This window comes from Myotis lucifugus, unplaced genomic scaffold (assembly GCF_000147115.1).
Source record: "Myotis lucifugus unplaced genomic scaffold, Myoluc2.0 scaffold_280, whole genome shotgun sequence".
NCBI lineage: Eukaryota > Metazoa > Chordata > Mammalia > Chiroptera > Vespertilionidae > Myotis > Myotis lucifugus.
Window position 1 is genome coordinate 1,095,531 of NW_005871328.1, and position 19,190 is coordinate 1,114,720.

A 19,190-nucleotide genomic window follows, 5' to 3' on the forward strand; every position below is an offset into this window, starting at 1 on the left:
GGTCGCTATGATGCGCACTGACCACCGGGGGCAGGTGCTCAATGCAGGACTGCCCCCTGGTGGTCAGTGCACTCCCACAGGGGGAGCACCACTCGGTCAGAAGTTGGACTTACTGCTGGTGAGCACAGCGGCAGTGGAGGGAGCCTCTCCCACCACCGCCTCCACGGCAGCGCTCAGGAGCCGCGAGTTGAGCGGTAAGGAGCAGCAAGCAGGCGGGCAGTAAGGAGCAAGGGGTCCCAGACTGCAAGAGGGCGCAGGTTGGGCTGAGGGAACCCTCCCCCCCAGCGCATGAACTTCATGCACCGGGCCTCTAGTTGACTATATTCCCTTTTTACATCCCCATGACTATTCTGTAAATACCAATTTATACTTCAACTTTATCACCCAGCCCCTTAACCCCCTTCCCATCTGGCAATTGTCAAATATTCTCTGTATGTGAGTCTGTTTCTGTTCTGCTTGCTCATTTTTTTTTTTAGATTCCACAGGTAAGTGAAGTCATCTGGCGTTTGTCTTTCTTTGTCTGACTTATTTACTCAGCACAATACCCTCTACATCCATACAGGTTGTTGCAGATGCAGGATTTCATTTTTATGACTGAATCATATTCTACTCTATATATGCACCACTTCTTCTTTATCCATTCATCTACTGACAGACACTTAGGTTGCTTCCATATCTTGGCTATTGTAAATAATGCTTCAATAAACATATGGCTGATGTGGCTCAGGTGGTTAGAGACTGTCCTGCACACTTAAGGCCATGGGTTGGATTCCTGGTCAGAGCACATACCTAGGTTGTGGGTTTGGTCCCCATCGATGTCTTTCTCTTTCTCTTTCTCTCTCTCTCTCTCTCTCTCTCTCTCTCTCTCTCTCTCTCTCTCTCTCAACATATCCTCAGGTGAGAAATAAATGAGTGAATAAATAAATCCCTTTAAAAACAAACAAAAATATGGATGTATATGTCTTTTCAAGTTAGTGTTTTTGTTTTGGGTTTCTTCAGATAAATACCCAGAAGTGAAATTGCTGGATTCATCTCTGTCACTTTTTGTAGTCTTTGTTTTAAAGTCTATTTTGTCTGGTATAAGTATTGCTACCCCAGATTTTTTTGTTTTGTTCAACTACCCCATATCTTTTGTTGGTTTGTTTCCATCTTCATGAAATGTCTTTTCCATCCCTTTATTTTCAGTGTTTGTCTTTGAACCAGAGTGAGTCTCTTGTAGACACCATATGTAAGGGTCTTATTATCCATTCAGCCTCTGTATGTCTTTTGATTGGAGCATTTAATCCATTTGCATTTAAAGTAGTTGTTTATATATTGCCATTTTATTATTCATATTTTTCATCTTTTGTTTTCCTCTTCATCTTAAAGAAGTCCCTTTAACATTTCTTGTAAAAATGGTTTGGTGGTGATGAACTCCTTTAGCCTTTTCTTGTCTGGGAAGCTTTTTATCTGTCCTTTAATCTAAATAATAAATGATAGTTGCGCTGGGTAGAGTAATCTTGGTTGAAGGTCCTTGTTCTTCATTACTTTGAATATGTTTTGCCACTCCCTTCTGGCCTGATAAGTTAAGGAATCAGCTGACAGTCTTATGGAGCTCCCTTGTATGTAAGTAACTGCTTTACTCTTTTTTTAATCCTCACCCAATGATATGCTTATTGAATTTTAGAGAAATAAATATCAATTGTCTCCCATATGCGCCCCAACCAGGGATCAAACCGCAACCTAGGTATATGCCCTGAGAGGGAATTGAACCCACACTTCTTGGTGTACGGGACAATGCTACAACCAGCTGAGCCACCCGGCCAAGATCTAACTGCTTTTCTCTTGCTGCTTTTAAAGTCTTTGACTTTAATCTTTGGCATTTTAATTATGATTTGTCTTGGTATGGGCCTTTTTGGGTTCATCTTGTTTGGGGCTCTCTATGCTTCCTGGACTTGTATGTCTATTTCCTTCACCTGGTTAGGCAAGTTTCCCATCATTATCTTTTCAAATAAGTTTTCAATTTCTTGCTCTCTCTTCTCCTTCTGGCACCCCCATGATGCTGATGTTGTCCCAGAGGCTCCTTATGCGATCCTCATTTTTTTTTTTTTTTACTCTTTTTTCTTTTGGATGTTCTGATTGGGTATTTTCTGCTTCCTTGTCTTCCAACTCACTGATTTGATTCTCTACTTCATCTACTCTACTGTTGATTCCCTGTAGTGTATTCTTTGTTTTAGTTCATGTATTCTTCATTTCTGACTGGTTCTTTTTTTATGTTTTCTATCTCCATTTTTAAATCCTCACCCGAGGACATGCTTAGAGAAAGGAAGAGGGGAGAGAGAGAAACAGCGATATAAGAGAGAAACATCAAGCAGTTGGCTTCCACACACACCTTGACTGGGGATCAAACCCAGGCATGTGTCCTGACTGCCTGATTGGGAATCAAATCAGCAATCCTTTGGTGCACAGGAGATTGCTCAACCAACTGAGACACTCCAGTTGGGCTTTTCTATCTCCATATGTATGTTTCCTGTCTCTCTATTGAAGTTCTAAGTTCCCCTACTCTTCCCCTAAGTTCATTGAGCATCATTATAACCAGTGTTTTGATCTCTGCATCTAGTAGATTGCTTGTCTCCATTTTGTTTAGTTCCTTTTCTGTAGTTTTTGTTCTAGTCTTTCATTTGGGACATGTCTCTTTGTCTCATTTTGGCTGCCTCCCTATGTTTGTTTCTATATAGAGCTGGTATATCTCCCAGTCTCAATAGAGTGGCTTATGTAGTAGGTGTCATGTAGAGCCCAGTGGCGCAGCCTCCCCAGTCACCTGAGCTGGGTACTCCAGAAGTGCCCCCCACACACACCCCATGTGGGCTCTGTGCACCATCCTGTTGTAGCTGAGCCTTGATTACTATTGGCATATCAATGGGGGGGAGGGCAATTGGCTGGGAGGACTGGCCACAGACACCATGGAGGATCTGCTCTGCGGGGGCTGACCTCATGGAGCAGAACTCGCTTCAGCAAGGCTCAGGTACCCACCAAGTCAACCCCTTGAGTTTGTTGCTCATGGAGGTGTTTGGGTGGTGCTTCAGTGTGGTCTAAAGCTGTCCACCAGATGCACTGGATCTGTGGCCTCCTGGGAGATGCAGGCCAAGGTCAACCACTGCCTGTGCTCTGCCCAGGGCCACCTGGAATGACCTACAAAGTGATCTGCAGATGGTTGCTACTCTACTTGTGCTGGGCTCAGAGGTGCCCAGCAGAGGCCAAGCTGCAAAACAAGGCTGGCTGACACTGGCGCCATGCCTGAGGCCACTTAACAAGAGGTACAGGGTAGCCCGGCTGGTGTGGCTCAGTGGTTGAGCATCGACCTGTGAACCAGGAGATCAGGGTTCAATTTCCAGTCAGGGCATATTCCCAGGTTGCGGGCTCAATCCCCAGTGTGGGGCGTGCAGGAGACAAACGATCCATGATTCTCTCTCATCATTAATGTTTCTCTCTCTCCCTCTCCCTTCCTCTCTCTAAAATAAAAACATATATATTTTTTTTAAAAAGAGGTACAGGGTACACAGAGGCCAGATGCTGCTTGGTGAGAGATTTTAGGAAAGTTGGCAGCATGAGCCAAGACAGGCTATTTGTATGGAAAAGCCACTGGAAAGGACTTAGGTGAACCCACAAGTTGGGTGGGGCGGGGTGAACAGTATTAGCAAGATTGACAGTGTCTCAGATATGGTGCCTGCCTGCTGGCTGTGGGGGAGCACTCAGCAAAGGAACAATGGCCTCTGCCAACACTTCTGTCTGGGAGAAAGCTGCCCCTACAGCTCTTAACCTGCTGCCAAACAATTCAGTTCCTCTCCATATGTCCCTGGAACCTTTTGAGCTGCTGCCCCAGCTCTGGAGCTCAGAGTGAGCGAGTCTGAGTAAATTTATGCAAGTCTTTTAAGAGAAACACCTGGGACTCCAAGAGCCCTCCATCTCACTTGCCACAATCTCTGCTGGTTTTTACAACCACAAGTTATGGGGATTTCTTTTCCCAGCACTGGAACCCTGGGCTGGGGCGGGGGCGGGGGCGGGGGGGGGCGGAGCCTGGTTTGGAGCCGGGACCCCTGACTCGTGGGGGAAATTTCCACAGTTGAGATATCCCTCCTGATTTTTAACTACCACACATGGCTGTAGACCAGCCTGTTCATCATCTCTGCCCCTCCTACTAGTTTCAATGTGGCTTCTACTTTATATCCTTAGTTATAGGACTTCTATGCAGGTAAATTTCAGGCTGTTCTGAATAACAATTATTCTGTAGCTTAGTTGTATTTATGATGTGGTTGTGGGAGTTCCAAGGATCATGTTTACCTATGCCACCGTCTTGACTGGAAGCTCCCTTCATGTTTTACTTTTTTTGTTTACCTTATTGTTTTTTTGTTAATCCTCACCCCAGGATATCTTTTTCCATTGTTTGTTTGTTTTTAAATCCTCACCCAAGGATATTTTTTCTGTTGATTTTTTATAGAGAGTGGAAGGGAGGGAGGAGTGGAAGAGAGAGAGAGAAAGAGAAGAGAGAAACATCAATGTGAGAGAGACACATCAACTGGTTGCCTCCTACACACGCCCTGGCTGGAGGCGGGGTTTGAACCGGCATTGAAGGTACCTGCCCTTGACCAGGATTCAAATCTGAGACTCTCTGGTGTGCAGGTCAATGCTCTAATCACTGAGCCATGCTAGCTAGGGCTCCATTGATTTTTAGAGAGAGTGGAAGGGAGGGGGAAAAACAGAAAGAGAGAAACATCAATGTGAGAGAGATACATCAATTGGTTGCCTCTCACATGTGTCCCAAACGGGGCTGGGGACCAAAACTGCAACCGAGGTATGTGCAACTTAATCGGAATCAAACCGATGACCTTTCAGTCTGAGGGTCAATGCTCAAACCACTGAGCCTACCTTCATGTTTTATTTTTATTTATTTATTGTTAACCTCACCCGAGGATATTTTTCCACTGAGAGAATGGAAGGAAAAGAGAGAGACAGAGAGAAACACTGATGTGAGAGAGACACATCGACTAGTTGCCTCCTGCACACATCCCGACCAGGGCCGAGGAACCTGCAACTGACGTATGTGCCCTTGACTGGAATTGAACCCAGGACCCTTCAGTCCGCAGGCCAACACTCTATCCTCTGAGCCAAACCAGCTAGGGCTTTGTTTTAAAATACTAAGAGAGCCCGGCCAGCATGGCTCAGTGGTTGAATGTCAACCTATGAACCAGGAGGTCATGGTTTGATTCCCAAATTCCGGGGTCAGGGCACATGCTCGGGTTGCAGGCTCAATCCCTAATGTGGGGTGTGCAGGAGGCAGCCAATCAATGATTCTCTCTTATCATTGATGGGTCTATCTCTCTATCCCTCTTCCTTCCTCTCTGAAGTCAATAAAAATATTTTTTAAAAATAAAATACTAAGAGAAAGAACATAAAAACTTCCTCCAGCCCAGATGCAATTTACAATTGGGGGGACAGGAGAGGGCACATCAGAAATTTCACACCCTTCTGTTGAGAGAGCTTTAAAACACCACAGTTAGGTGAGCTCATGCGATTTTAATGTGGATAAAACTAGCTTGAGATGAGGGCACAGCAGAAACATTTTGAAGGAAAGACCCTCCTGATACCTAATGCCACTCCCAATGCCCCCAGAATTGAGTCTACCCAGCTCTGATCCTCACATTCATCCATGGCAAGACTCCTAAATCTTTATGCCTGGAACCAGGAGAATTCCCAGTCTGCTGGAAGTATGTGCTCACATGCCAATGATCCCTGACCTTGCTCAGTTTAAGATGACATTTCTTTCTAAAGGAAATTAGTTTTCATTATACAAGTTTTAGAAAAGTATCTGTAATTCTTTGTTCTGATAGTGGATCATATTTATTGAGCACTCGCGGGTTTTCTATCCTGCATCTCATTTAATCCTCCCCAATAATGCTATGGGCAGGTAGTATTATAGCCCCCCAACTAACAGGTGGGGAGACTCAGCGTCACAGAGCCAATGAGTGACGGAACCAGAGAACCACCTAGGCATGTAGCCCTAAGCTAGTGTGTTCCCTGCAAAAACAGCCCAGTCATGACAGAGCCAAGCGCTGGGCCACAGCATGGCTTCCTGCACATACTCACCTGGCAAAATGCACAGGAGATCACATGATGGTACATTTTATTCAACAGACAAGGTCAAAGTGCAGGACACAACTTGAGCATATACCCTGACTCGAAAACCAGCACAACCTGTCATTTCCCCAGGAAAACTGAGACCCCATCAGGGCTGTGTTTCAATATGCTCTTGCCAAGTTTTGCAGGAAGTTGGGCACATAACACCAAAAGACATGCTGGTGTGAGTACCTATGTGGAAAACCAAATAATGTTGCAAAAAAACCAGGGCCTGAAAAAGTACTTGCTTGATAATCCTTGCATTTTTGCCTTCCACGTAGGGATAGTTACCCTTGTTGCTTGCACAACCATTATCTAGGCCAGCCGTGGGCAAACTACGGCCCGCGGGCCGGATCCGGCCCGTTTGAAATGAATAAAACTAAAAAAAAAAAAAAGACCGTACCCTTTTATGTAATGATGTTTACTTTGAATTTATATTAGTTCACACAAACACTCCATCCATGCTTTTGTTCCGGCCCTCCGGTCCAGTTTAAGAACCCATTGTGGCCCTCGAGTCAAAAAGTTTGCCCACCCCTGATCTAGGCCATATGCCCAGCCACATTCTGCAGGTGAGAAAACTAGAACTTAATTCACTATCACTCAAAATTTGTCAGGAAACACTGGGGCATCCCAAATCTTTCTGGAACTGACAGCTCCCTCTGATTGCCCGATCAGAGGTTCCTAAACCACAGCTAAGGTAAGCATTACCAAGAGGAGAAGAATTTGAATGTGAGAAAGAGCTTTTATAAAGCTCAAGGAAAAAGACAGATATCCCAATTTTAAAAATGAGCAAAGGGTAAGAAAAAGACAATTCAGAAAGAAGAGATGCAGTAAAGTTAGGGGAAAATGTTCAATTTATGTATTGCAAAATTAGAAGAAAATGTCAGTGTTTGCCATCAGGTTGGAAAAGCCATAGAAAGGTTATCTGCAGGACTGGACAAAATGGAAATATGTCTTGTGCCATGCTGGTAGAAAGATAAACTGACCAGCCTTTCTGAAGGTCAATGCAACAACATGTGAAAAATGTGTCGCCTCTGATACATTTTACTTCAATCCCTACCAAACTCCAGGAAGATTCTTTGTAGACACCAATAAGATTATTCTTTAAAAAAAAATAAATTTATTGAGGTGGCACTGGTTCACAAAATCATACAGGCTTCAAGTATACAACTCAATAAAACATCATCTGCACACTGCATGGTGTACCCACCCCAAAGGATTACTCTAACATGTAAATAGAGCCCTGGCCTGTGTGGTTCAGTTGTCTGGGTGTCTTCCCATGCACCAAAAGGTTACTGATTTATTCCTGATCAGGGCACATGCCCGGGTTGCGGGCTCAATCCCTGGTGAGGAGGCATGTTAGAAGCAATTTTTCTCTCTCTCTTCCTTTCTCTCTCTCTAGAAATCAATAAAAAATATTTTTAAAGATAAAATATAAATAGAAAGACAAAGAAACTAAGATGAATAAAACAACTCTGAAACAGAAGAATAAAGTAGGAGGAATTACTCTACCTGATTCCAAGGCTTGCTATAAAGCTACAATATTCAAGACAGTGTGGCCCGGCCTGTGTGGCTCAGTGGTTGAGCGTCAACCTATGAACTAGGAAGTCATGGTCAATTCCTGGTCAGGACACATGTCCAAGTTGTGGTCTCAATCTCCAGTGGGAGGTGTACAGGAGGCAGCCAATTAATGATTCTCTCTCATCATTGATGTTTCTATTTCTTTCTCCCTCTCTTCCTCTCTAAAATCAATTTAAAAAAAAATTTTTAAAGACAGTGTGGCATTGATGGAAAGACAGACACACAGAGCCATGGAACAGAATGGAAAGCCCAGAAACAGGCCCACACAGATGTGCCTACTTCTGACAAAGATGTAAAAGCCATCCAGGAAGAAAGAGGCCTGTTCAACAAATGGTGTTGGAGCAACTGGACATCCAGCCAGAAGAAGAAAATGGAACTCGACATAAGTCTCACACTTTATATAAAAATTAACTCCACATGGCCCTAGCCGGTTTGGCTCAGTGGATAGAGTGTCGGCCTATCGACTGAAGGGTCCCAGGTTCCATTCCGGGCAAAGGCACATGCTTGAGTTGCGGCTCGATCCCCAGTGTGGGGCGTGCAGGAGGCAGCTGATCAATGAGTTTCTCACATCATTGATGTTTCCATCTCTCTTTCCCTCTCCCTTCCTCTCTGAAAACAATAAAAAAAATATTAAAAAAAAATTAACTCCAAATGGATCACAGACTTAAATGTAAAACTATAAAACTTTTAGGAAAAAATCTAGGTGAAGATATTCAGGATCAGGAGCTGGGCAGAGAGTTCTTATATTTGACACCAAAAGCCTATTGCATCAGAGGATAAACTGAATCTCATCAAAACTAAAAAATGCTTGCTCTGCGAAAGACCCTGATAAGAGGATAAAAAGACAAGCTATGGACTGGGAGAAAATGCTTGCAAATCACATATCTGACAAAGGACTAGTATCTGGAATATATAAACAACTCTCAAAACTTAAAAGCAAAAAACCAAACAGTCCAATGAGAACATGAGCAAAAGACACCAAAGAGAATATACAGCAAAAAAGCACAGAAAAGATGGCCACCATATTGTTAGCCATCAGGAAAACACAAATTAAAGCCACAGTGAGATACCAGCACACACTATTAGAGAATGGCTAAAATAGCAACACCGGTGAGCAGGCAGAGACACTGGATTGCTCATACATTGTTAGAGGAAATGTTAATATGCACAGCTACTCTGGAAAACAACTTTGCCATTTCTTAAAACAAACAAATAAAATTTTTTTAAAATATATTTTATTGATTTTTTACAGAGAGGAAGGGAGAGGGATAGAGAGTTAGAAACATCGATGAGAGAGAAACATCGATCAGCTGCCTCCTGCAACCTCCTACTGTGGATGTGCCCGCAACCAAGGTACATGCCCTTGACCGGAATCGAACCTGGGACCCTTGAGTTCACAGGCTGATGCTCTATCCACTGAGCCAAACCGGTTAGGGCAACAAATAAAAATTAAACACACCACTACCACATAACCCAGCAACTGTTTTGAGTATTCATCCAGAGACATGAAGACTTAGCTTCATGTAACATGCTGTATTCAAATGTTTAGTGCAGCTTTATTCATCATCACCCAAAACTGGAAACACCTCCGATATTCTGGGATGGTTAAATGAATTATGGTTCCATGGAATACTGCTTGGCAATGAAAAGAAACAAATTGCTGACACATGCAAAAATCTGGAAGAATCTGCAGAGTATCATGCTGATTGAAAAGGCTAATCTCCCAAGGTTACATACTGAATAATTCCATTATATAACGTTATTAAAATGCTGAATCAGCCTGGCCAGCATAGCTCAGTGAGTGAGCATCAACCTATAAACCAAGAGGTCATGGTTCGATTCCTGGTTGGGGCGTATGCCCGGGTTGCGGGCTCGATCCCCAGTGTGGGGTGTGCAGGAGGCAGCCGATCGATGACTCTCTCATCATTGATGTTTCTCTCTCTCTCTCTCTCTCTCTCTCTCTCTCTCTCTCTCTCTCTTTCTCCCTTCCTCTCTGAAATCAATAAAAAATATATTTCAAAAATAAGTGTTTTCCCACCTGGGCACTTTATTTTTAAAAAAAAAAATGCTGAAATCATAGAAATGAGCAGATTAGTGACTGCGAGTGGCTATACATGGGTAACTGGGGCCTTGGCCAGTGTGGCTCAGTTGGTTGAATGTTGTCCCATGCACTGAGAGATCACTGGTTTGATTACTGGTCAAGGCACATGCCCAGGTTGTGGGCTCGATCCCCAGTAGGGGGCATGTGGGAAGCAGCCAATCAATGTTTCTCTCTCTCACTGATGTTACTCTTTCTCTCTCCCTATCCCTTCCTCTCTAAAATCAATAAAAACATTTTTTTTTTTAAATAAAAAAGGGCAATTCAGGATCCCCGTGGGAATGGAACTATTCTGCATCCGACAAGAGTAATGCCCATGTTTTGGTTGTGATGGCGAACTATAGATCTCCAAGACATTATCACCAGAGGAAAGAGGGTAAAGAATACACAGGATGGCCCGGACAGTGTGGCTCAGTGGTTGAGCGCCAACCCAGGAACAAAGAGGCCATGGTTCAATTCCTGGTCAGGGCACATGTGAGCTCTATCTCCAGTAGGGGTCGTGTTGATGGATAATGTTTCTCATCAATGTTTCTATCTTCCTGTCCCTCTCCCTTCCTCTGTCTCTAAAAGTCAATAAAAATGTACTTTTTTTAAAAAAGAATACACAAGATGTCTCTGCATTATTTTTTGCTACTGTATGAATCTACAATCATCTCAAAATTTAAAAATTAAAAAAAAAAAGGACTTAGGAGACCTCAACCAAATGCAAAGTTCCATTTTTAGACAATCAGGTAAATTGAATCTGGACTGGGTATCAGACAGTACTAAGAAATATTGTGTAAGGTGTGAGACAGCAATGTGGTTATATAAAGAAAAACAGTCTTAACTGTTAGAGATGCATACTGAACTATTATTTCTAAGATTTAAAAAAAAGACGGAAATAAAAATGAATATGGGAAGATCAGGAGATGGTAGCCGGGTGCAAAGAGATTTGCAAATTTTGGCCTCTATGGTAAATGGGTAGTGGGTACATGGGAGCTCATTAAACTCTTCCTGCGACTTTCATTATGTTTAAACTTTTACATAATTAAAGACCAACATCTGATGAGTTTCTGCTCTGGCAAGGATCCTCAGGTACAAGCTGCTTCTCAGTCAAATATGATAAACAAAGAGCAGCTTTATCACCAGCTCGATCATGCTTCTGTCCAACAATAAAAACTAGCATTTCTTTAAAATATACACGTGTGTGCGCACATATGCTCTCCCAGTACTGTAAGGACTCCTCCTGAAGAAGAGATCAGCTATGCAGAAGAGGGAAGGGCAAGAGAGTTTCTTCAGTTCGCCCAGCTTAGAGGTGTGACTGCAGGTGACAGAGAAGGGCTGAAAACCTCTAAGGACTGGTAAAGATAATAAAGAATTGTTGTGTCTCCACTGAACAGAAAACCACATGGCAGTAAAAACAGTATGGGCAGAACATGTATGAGTGGGGTCTGATCGTCAGATATTCGATAAGTGAGAGGAGGGCCCCAACCAGCTCCACAGTTATGACCTGGCTGGTAAGCACGAAGTAATCACATCCATGTGAATCTAAATGTGGCTGGAGAGACACCATGTACTATCAGGGATTTGGACTGGCCTCCTCGTGGCTTTCTGAGCGCTCCAGGGTTCCAAGCACACATTGCTTTTGTAAATAGGACAAAAAAGGGGATAGAGAGAAGCACAAGAGGGATCTAAAGGGAGATACACAACTCTCCCTAGGGACCCAAATGACCCCATGACAAGGGACAAGCTGAGGACCTGTGCCGCCATTCAGCACAGGACTGTGTCGGACCCACACTGAATTCAGGGCCTGACGTGGGGACATGACAGGGGGGCAGGGAGGAGTAAGACCTGCAGTTCCCCAAGGAGAACCAAGGAGCAAAAGAACCACAGTTGCAAGTTTAGACGAGCAATGAAATGTCATGATAAATAAGAAAGCTGGAAGGAGTTCAGGGCCAGGAGTCATTCGGAGAGGCTGAAGGTCAGGAAGGAACAGGAACACAGAATCAAGGTGTGAAAGCTGCGGTGCTCCTGGGAAACCATCGCTCTCAGCCCATCTACCAGAATAGGAAGTGAGGAAGAAAGAGGTCACCCTGACACACTGCCCTAATGCAGGATGCAGGACACAGAGGTCATCAGCACCACCAGACAATGTGACCTCGAGTCCTACCCTAACCCTGGAACCTTTATGCAACCATGGGGAGGGCGAACAGCCTCTTGGTGCCTTGGTTTCTTCATTTGGACAATGAGGATGAGCGTCTCCATCACAGGGACTGACCAGGGTAAGCGCTGGTCAAACTGGCTGTTTCGCGTCCTCTTCTCTCCTCGCTCACTCTCCTTCCACCGCTCCATGTGAAAACTTTGTGCCAGTCCCAGAAATGTCCCCCATCCCAGTTCTACCTCAAGCTACCGCCGCCCCCTACCCTTCACAGAAAACTTCCTAACAGGCAGTCTGCCCTTGGATTCACCAGTTCTCAACCTTGTGGACTTATTCATTCATTCATTCTCTCATTTAACAAACACAATGAGTTCACACTGGAGGCATGGAGGACACAAAAGTGTGTGGGATGGTGCTCTGGGGCTCAGGAAGAGGAGACAGGTGGGCAGAGTGAGCCCGTGGCTACAGAGCAGGGTGCCGAGGGGCATGACAGCAGGAGACACGGCCATGGCTCCAGAGTCTGGGCAAGGGTCAGGGATGGGTAAGCCAAGTTCCAGGGCAGAGGGGCAGGCAGGGGTCTGGGTCACTCAGCACCATTTCAGCCAGGCAGGAAGGGTGGGTAAGGTAAGATGACAGGGTCAGTGCATGCCTTGCTGAGAAGCCACCCTGAAGGCGACCTTGGTAAATGTGCACATGAGAAGCTGACCTGAACATGCACTCAGCTACACAAAAGCGGGAACAGGAGGGCAGGCAAGAAGGAAGCGATCAGGATGCATACCCAGGTTGCAGGTTCAATCCCCGGTCGGGGTACGTGCAGGAGGCAATGATGTCTCTCTCTCCCTTCCTCTCTCTGAAATCAAAATAATAACAATAAATAAGTAAAAAATAAAAATAAATGAGATCTCACAGTTAATTATAACACTTAGCAGCTTAAAAATAACTTTTTTATTAAAAAAACAGGAAACTACAGTGCAATGCAGAGACCAGACCTGAGTCAGAAGAACAGTGTGAGCAGAGCTTGCTGGATGTGACCTTTCACAAGTGTCATAATGCCTACTGGCCTCGGTTTACCCTTTATAACGTGAGGATAAAGCCGACCAGAATGACTGGGAGGATAAACTGAGTAATCCAAAACTCCTTTTCAGCTCAGTCCTTGGCACCTTCGTAGTGAGACCCTTCCAGACCTCATGTACGGGGTCTGGCTTTAGTTCTCCCAGCATGATCCCGCTGCCATGGGACAGACTCTGTAGGTACCTGTTCATTTCCTTATGCTGTGCCTCCCTCCTTAGAATCCCAGCTCCATGGGGCAGGATTGTCTTCACATTCACTACTACATCCCACTGCCCAGAAAGCACCCAGCAAAGAGAAGGTGCCCAGTAAATACTTGCTGAAAGAAGGGCTCACTACACAAATACTAAACACATTGACAGCATACCCATCATGATCCTGACACTCCACTGCTGTGAGGCAGATATATAAAACTGAGTTATTCCCAATTTGCAGATGGGGAAAATGAGATGCAGAAAATACTGCACAACTAAGGGCACTGAAAGAATATCTGGGGACCCTAACACTGAAATACAGGCACCCTGAAAGGACCTCAAATGATAATGGGGCTTAGAGTCTTCTTCGAGGGAGAATATGTAGTAGCTTTCTGTATGGACGCTGGCCACTCAGGTCAGGTCAAGGTGGTGAGAACCTGAGAGCACCCCAGGAGTGGGGCTGATGAAGTGCCTCTCACCTGGGTGGCAGTGGTGTGTCTGTCTGTTGGCATCAGAACGTGGACACTAAGCTCTAGGGTACCATCTGATCCAAGATAGTCACTCCACTTCCCAGATCAGCTGATTGGGGTTAAGAACCAGGCGTGGGAAACTTGCTTTAAAGTTCAAAATTGGGGCATAGGGGGAGAAACTTACATGTTCTTGCTTGATTGGGAGCTACTTAGTTGACAAAAACAAAAGAGGCCAATGCAGGTCTGTCAGACAGAGAGACAGCCAAGGAATTCTGCATCTTACAGGGAGGGGCCAAATTTTACTCTCAAACCTGGCTCTCTGCCCACCAATTTATATGGCATCACCATTAGCATTCTAGTAAGATAGTGAGACTAGCAGTTATTTTAGAGAGAGAGAGAAAAAAAAACCAGAAATGAAAGGACAAACAAGTGTCCCAAGCTATCAGCATTCATTCCAGACACACTGGCCGGGTGTTGTCTGGGCGGGGTGCCCAGCAGGCTGCCTGGAAGAGTGGAAAGAGCAGGGTTCTACAGGCGGGTGAATGTGGGTCAACCCCAGCTCTGCACCCACCAGCTACAGAGTATTGCAATCTCTGTGGGTCTGTTTCCCATTTGCAAAATGGGAAAGTAAGCACATGACAAAGGGGGTAAGGGTAGAGGGTGGAACTCCTTGAGCAAAGGGAAGACTCTCCTCACCAATGAGACCAATGCTTTCCTCCAGTTACCATGTACTTCCTAGGACCAGGGGCCACACAAGGGACTCACAGGAGGGACCAGAGGGAGAGCTTCTGCTCAGGTGGGGCTGGAGGAAAACAATAGCAAGGAGGCCTCTAAGAGCAGCTGAGCAGGCAGGATGCAGCAGGAGGTCACATTACGAGGCTGAAGGGAGCACTGGGAAGAGAAAGGGGGTTGCGTGGAGATGATGGAAGAGTGGAGAGCAAGCCCACAAGGTCAGGTGGAGCAGGAGCAGGGGGCATGGGAATGCCAGGCCAGGAGCAATCAAGCTGGACATACTGAAGGAGAGGGGAATGGGAGATGATAGAGGTTTCTGGGGCAGGCAAATGGCTGAGGATGCATTTTTGAAGATGAATCCCACAGTGATGTGGGATGAACTAAGAGGGAGAGGCTCAGCAGGAAGGGGAACAGCCCCAGTGCATGAACTTGTGGGTGTGGTAAGGAAGTGACTGGTTCTAGAGTCCAGCAGGCTGGCAGGGGCAAAGGAAAAAGAGGAGGTTGGACTCCAGAAGAGATAGTGGATGGCAGGTTTAGAGTGTAGTACACGAACATGCCAGAGACCATGCCAAAGACGGAGCACACAGAAAGAAAGGATGCAGGCAGAGAAGGCTGGCATTTGGGGGTAGAAGAGAGAATGTGTAGGTCCTTGGGTGGGCTACAGTGACAAGTGTTTCAAGAAAGACTAGCCCCAACAACGGCCACTGGAGTTAAGAATGGCAAGTTGTCTCTAAATGAAATAAAACTCTAAAATCGCCGGAACCGGTTTGGCTCAGTGGATAGAGCGTCGGCCTGCGGACTGAAAGGTCCCAGGTTCGATTCCAGTCGAGGGCATGTACCTGGGTTGCGGGCACATCCCCAGTAGGAGATGTGCAGGAGGCAGCTGATCGATGTCTCTCTCTCATCGATGTTTCTAACTCTCTATCTCTCTCCCTTCCTCTCTGTAAAAAATCAATAAAATATATTTAAAAAAAAAAAACAAACTCTAAAATCACCCATAATTCACCCTAGCTGGTTTGGCTCAGTGGACAGAACATTAGCCTGCAGACTGAAGGGTCCAGGGTTCGATTCTGGTCAAGGGCACATGTCCAGGTTGCAGGCTTGATCCCCAGTAGGAGGCGTGCAGGAGGCAGCCAATCAAAGATTCTCTCTCATCATTGATGATTCATTCTCTCTCTCTCTCTCTCCCTTTCTGAAATAAATAAAATATATTTAAAAAAAAAAAATCACCCATAATTCCACCAACCAGATTAACCATTATGCTTGTGTTGCAGTGTCTGCTTTATCATCTAATCTTTTAAAATACAGTTACATATTAAAAATTAAATCAAACCATACAGTCTTATAATTTGCTTTTCCTCTGAGCTAAATCCTCAATAACTTTTTTCATTTTACAAAATATTCTTCTAAATATAATTTAACAGCTATATGGTATTTCATCGTATAGGTGAATGTTTATTGTTTTTTTAATATTTTTGTATTATTCCAATTTTTCCTCATAAATGAAACTGTAATAAATTTATTTGTTGCAAAAAAAAAAAGAAGAAGAAGAAGAATGGCAAGGTGGCCAGTAACCTATGAGAGCAAATGGTACAAAGAAGTAACACAGGTGTGTTTCTGGTATGGGTGAGGCAAAGGAAAGCTGTGCAGACAAACAAATCAATAAGATGCTGATGGAGGGGGGGGGTAAATATTGATCCTAGAGGAAGAACTATAGACTCTTAGAACTGACAAGGTTTGTATTCAGGGTTTAGGGAAGGAGATGTCATAAAGATATCGGAGAGTAAGGAGCAGACCACGAAAGCTGCTGATGGGAAAAGCACCCCTCCCGCCCTTCTATAAAACCACTAACTAACCACCTTACACACCTTCAACTGGCCACCCATGTTCCAAGTGTGCACTACATTTCAACCAGACCACAGCCTCCTACTCCAGGGGCTCCCCACTGCCTCAACCAGAAATTATCCTGGAATCATATTCACCCTTCCCCTGTAATTACCTGTGATCAGCCAGACTGGAAGTGCCTGGAAGAGCTATGCCTCACACCTGGGTCAGCAGGAATACCTAGTACAGTGCTTCACTTAAGAACAGGTGTACAAAAATGTGGACATGATTACCCAAAGGAAGAAAACCTGAGCATGCCTTCATTCAACAAACATAAAGGGAAAGCAACAGGAAAAAGCACCATCAGTGACCTGAACTTGGCAGAGGTCAGAGGACCAGGCTGTCAGTCTCTTACAACTCCTCATTCAATTTTTTTTTAATTTAAATTCTTTATTGTTTAAAGTATTACATGAGTCTCCTTTTTCCCCCATTGACCTCCCCCCGCCGCTCTCACCCTCCTCCTCATTCAATTTTGCTCCCACCACCAGCCCCCATGCCACACATAAAGAAAAGCCATCCGTGAAAAGCTTTGGGCAGTGCAAGTAGCTGGTCTCTACTTCATGGCACTTGTCATAAGTAGACCCCACCCCCCTAGCAGTGTGTCTTCCTCACACCACCACTCAGCGTGAATCACAGTCCACAGGTGTCTGTGAGTCTGTTTGCTATCTGTTTCCCTAGTAAACTGGGCACCGTAGAACAGCAGGCACAGGTTTTTTGATCCCATGCCCCAAACCCATGCCCAGCACCCAGCAGCAAGAGGCGCTTACGACAGGTGACCAGCAAAGGGAAGAATGATATTTAAGCTGCCACCTGAGGGAAGGAAAGGGGAAAAGCAGGGCAGAGTGCTTCAGGGAGAAGGAACTACCTGTGGGGACACCCAGAGGAAAGGGAGCCTGACTATCAGAGGAACAGAAAAGCAGCAGGTATGAAGTATGATTGCAGTGTGGGTGCCAGACAGAGCAGGCATGAGAAACTGGCAGACACCCGACCAGCAGGGCCTCCTGGGGAGGTACTGGGATTTTATTCGAAAAGATTCTAAACAGGTGAACCATATGACCTGATTTACCCGATTCAGGTTTTCATACCTTCCCTAAAATCACTGCCTTCCTCTAAAGCTGCGGTTCTCAACCTGTGGGTCTCGACCCCTTCGGGGGTCGAACGACCCTTTCACAGGGGTCGCCTAAGACCATCGGAAAACACATATATAATTACATATTGTTTTTGTGATTGATCACTATGCTTTAATTATATTCAATTTGTAACAATGAAATTGGGGGTCACCACCACATGAGGAACTGTATTAAAGGGTCGCGGCATTAGGAAGGTTGAGAACCACTGCTCTAAAGCTAATCCTTCAGCAGTAAAATAAGAATCCCCTTTGTCATGCTGATAAGCGTCACCATGTTAGAAAGCCCTTAATAAACTCTAAGGCACTCAATAAACATTAGCTATTGTCATCAATGTTCACATTAAGGCTAGTGGCAAATTTGAAAGAAAGTTTTTAAAAAGATTTCCCCCAAAAGCAGAAGCCCTTTCTCATTAAATGAGCCTGAGCCAGTTTCAACCCTAACACCTTAAACTGTAGCAATTGGTTATTATTAATACCCAACTTCTGTAGGGCACTTGGTTTACAGAGCATTTCCATATGTTACAGATCTTGTTAACTAGTAACCGCTGGCCTTTAATGCTTTCAATTTAGTAACAGTTACAAATTGGCAAGTTCTTGCAAGATTTAGCAGGTATGCATGTCTCTCTCCTTGGATCAGCATACCACGCATGTCAACCTGCCTATCAGCTCTCCTAGGGTTTGGCATTCTTCTTGCTGTGTCTCTATTCCCACATGTCCAAATCTGCCAGAGAATTAAATGATAGTTATAGAATCACTGAGTGCTTTGATGTGCCAGGCACTGTTCTAAGGGCTTTACATGCTTAATCTTCACATTATCTCAATATTTCTTTTATTCCTATTTTCCAAAGGAGGTGACTGAGGTGTGGACAGGCTAAGAGCTTCATCTAAGGGCACTCAGAGGAATAAATGCTGAAGCCAAGATTTGAACACAAGATGATGTAACCCTATGCCCTCACTCTTACTCCCGGTGCTGTGCTAGGTTAATTCTGGCTAAGCGCTTATAATATGGTACTACAGCAAATACAACACAGGTATTCAGCGGATAAAGGCAGTTTGTTATCAGCAGGACACAGGTAGCTTCTAGTTCCCACGAAAGTGTCACCTCCGGGAGAGCAGCGACCTTGTCTGTCAGGGTGACTGCTGCGCCCCCAGAACCTGGACCAACGCACATCGGACGTGTATACAGATAAATGAATGAACGTCCCACCCTTGAGGAAGCAGGACTGCTCGCTCATGGCTCTTTTTTGCACGTCTGTGTCGCGCCGCTGTTACTGCCCCTTAGAAAGAGCATCCAGCGGACTTGGGGACACAGTAGGCGCCCGGAGACCTGCGATCCCCCTCTCGCGGCTCGGGGGTGGCTGAAGAAGCTCCCAGGAGCGGGAGAGATGAGCCCAGTATCCCACTGCTGGCGGGTCCTGGGTCCGGTGGGGCTCTGCCCTCCACACGGCCAGGGACACAGTCCACACCGCCGGGGACAGTCCGCCCCGCCGCTGGGAGCGGGCAGGAGACAAAGGCTCCCGGGGCCGCAGCACCGGCAGAGATGCTCGCTCCTCTCGCCCACCTTCCCGGGAGAGAGTCCAAAGCCGCCGTGCCTCGCCCGGACTGGGAGCTACGGCGGAGGGCGGCGGGCCCGGACCCCGGACCGAGCAAACCCGCGCCGCGCCCCGCCTGGTCGCCCCCGGTCCAGGGTTGCTCGGGTGCCGGAGGCCCCGGGCCGGCCTGTCACCTTCAGAACAGCCCGCCC

The 19,190-nt window shown here is 45.5% G+C and overlaps 1 protein-coding gene across 17 annotated transcripts in view; it reads right to left on the minus strand.

Moving 5' to 3' along the window:
• The window catches only part of EPS15L1 (epidermal growth factor receptor pathway substrate 15 like 1), a 97,558-nt gene that overhangs the window by 78,160 nt on the left and 208 nt on the right, over positions 1-19,190 (minus strand). The window lies entirely within an intron of this gene.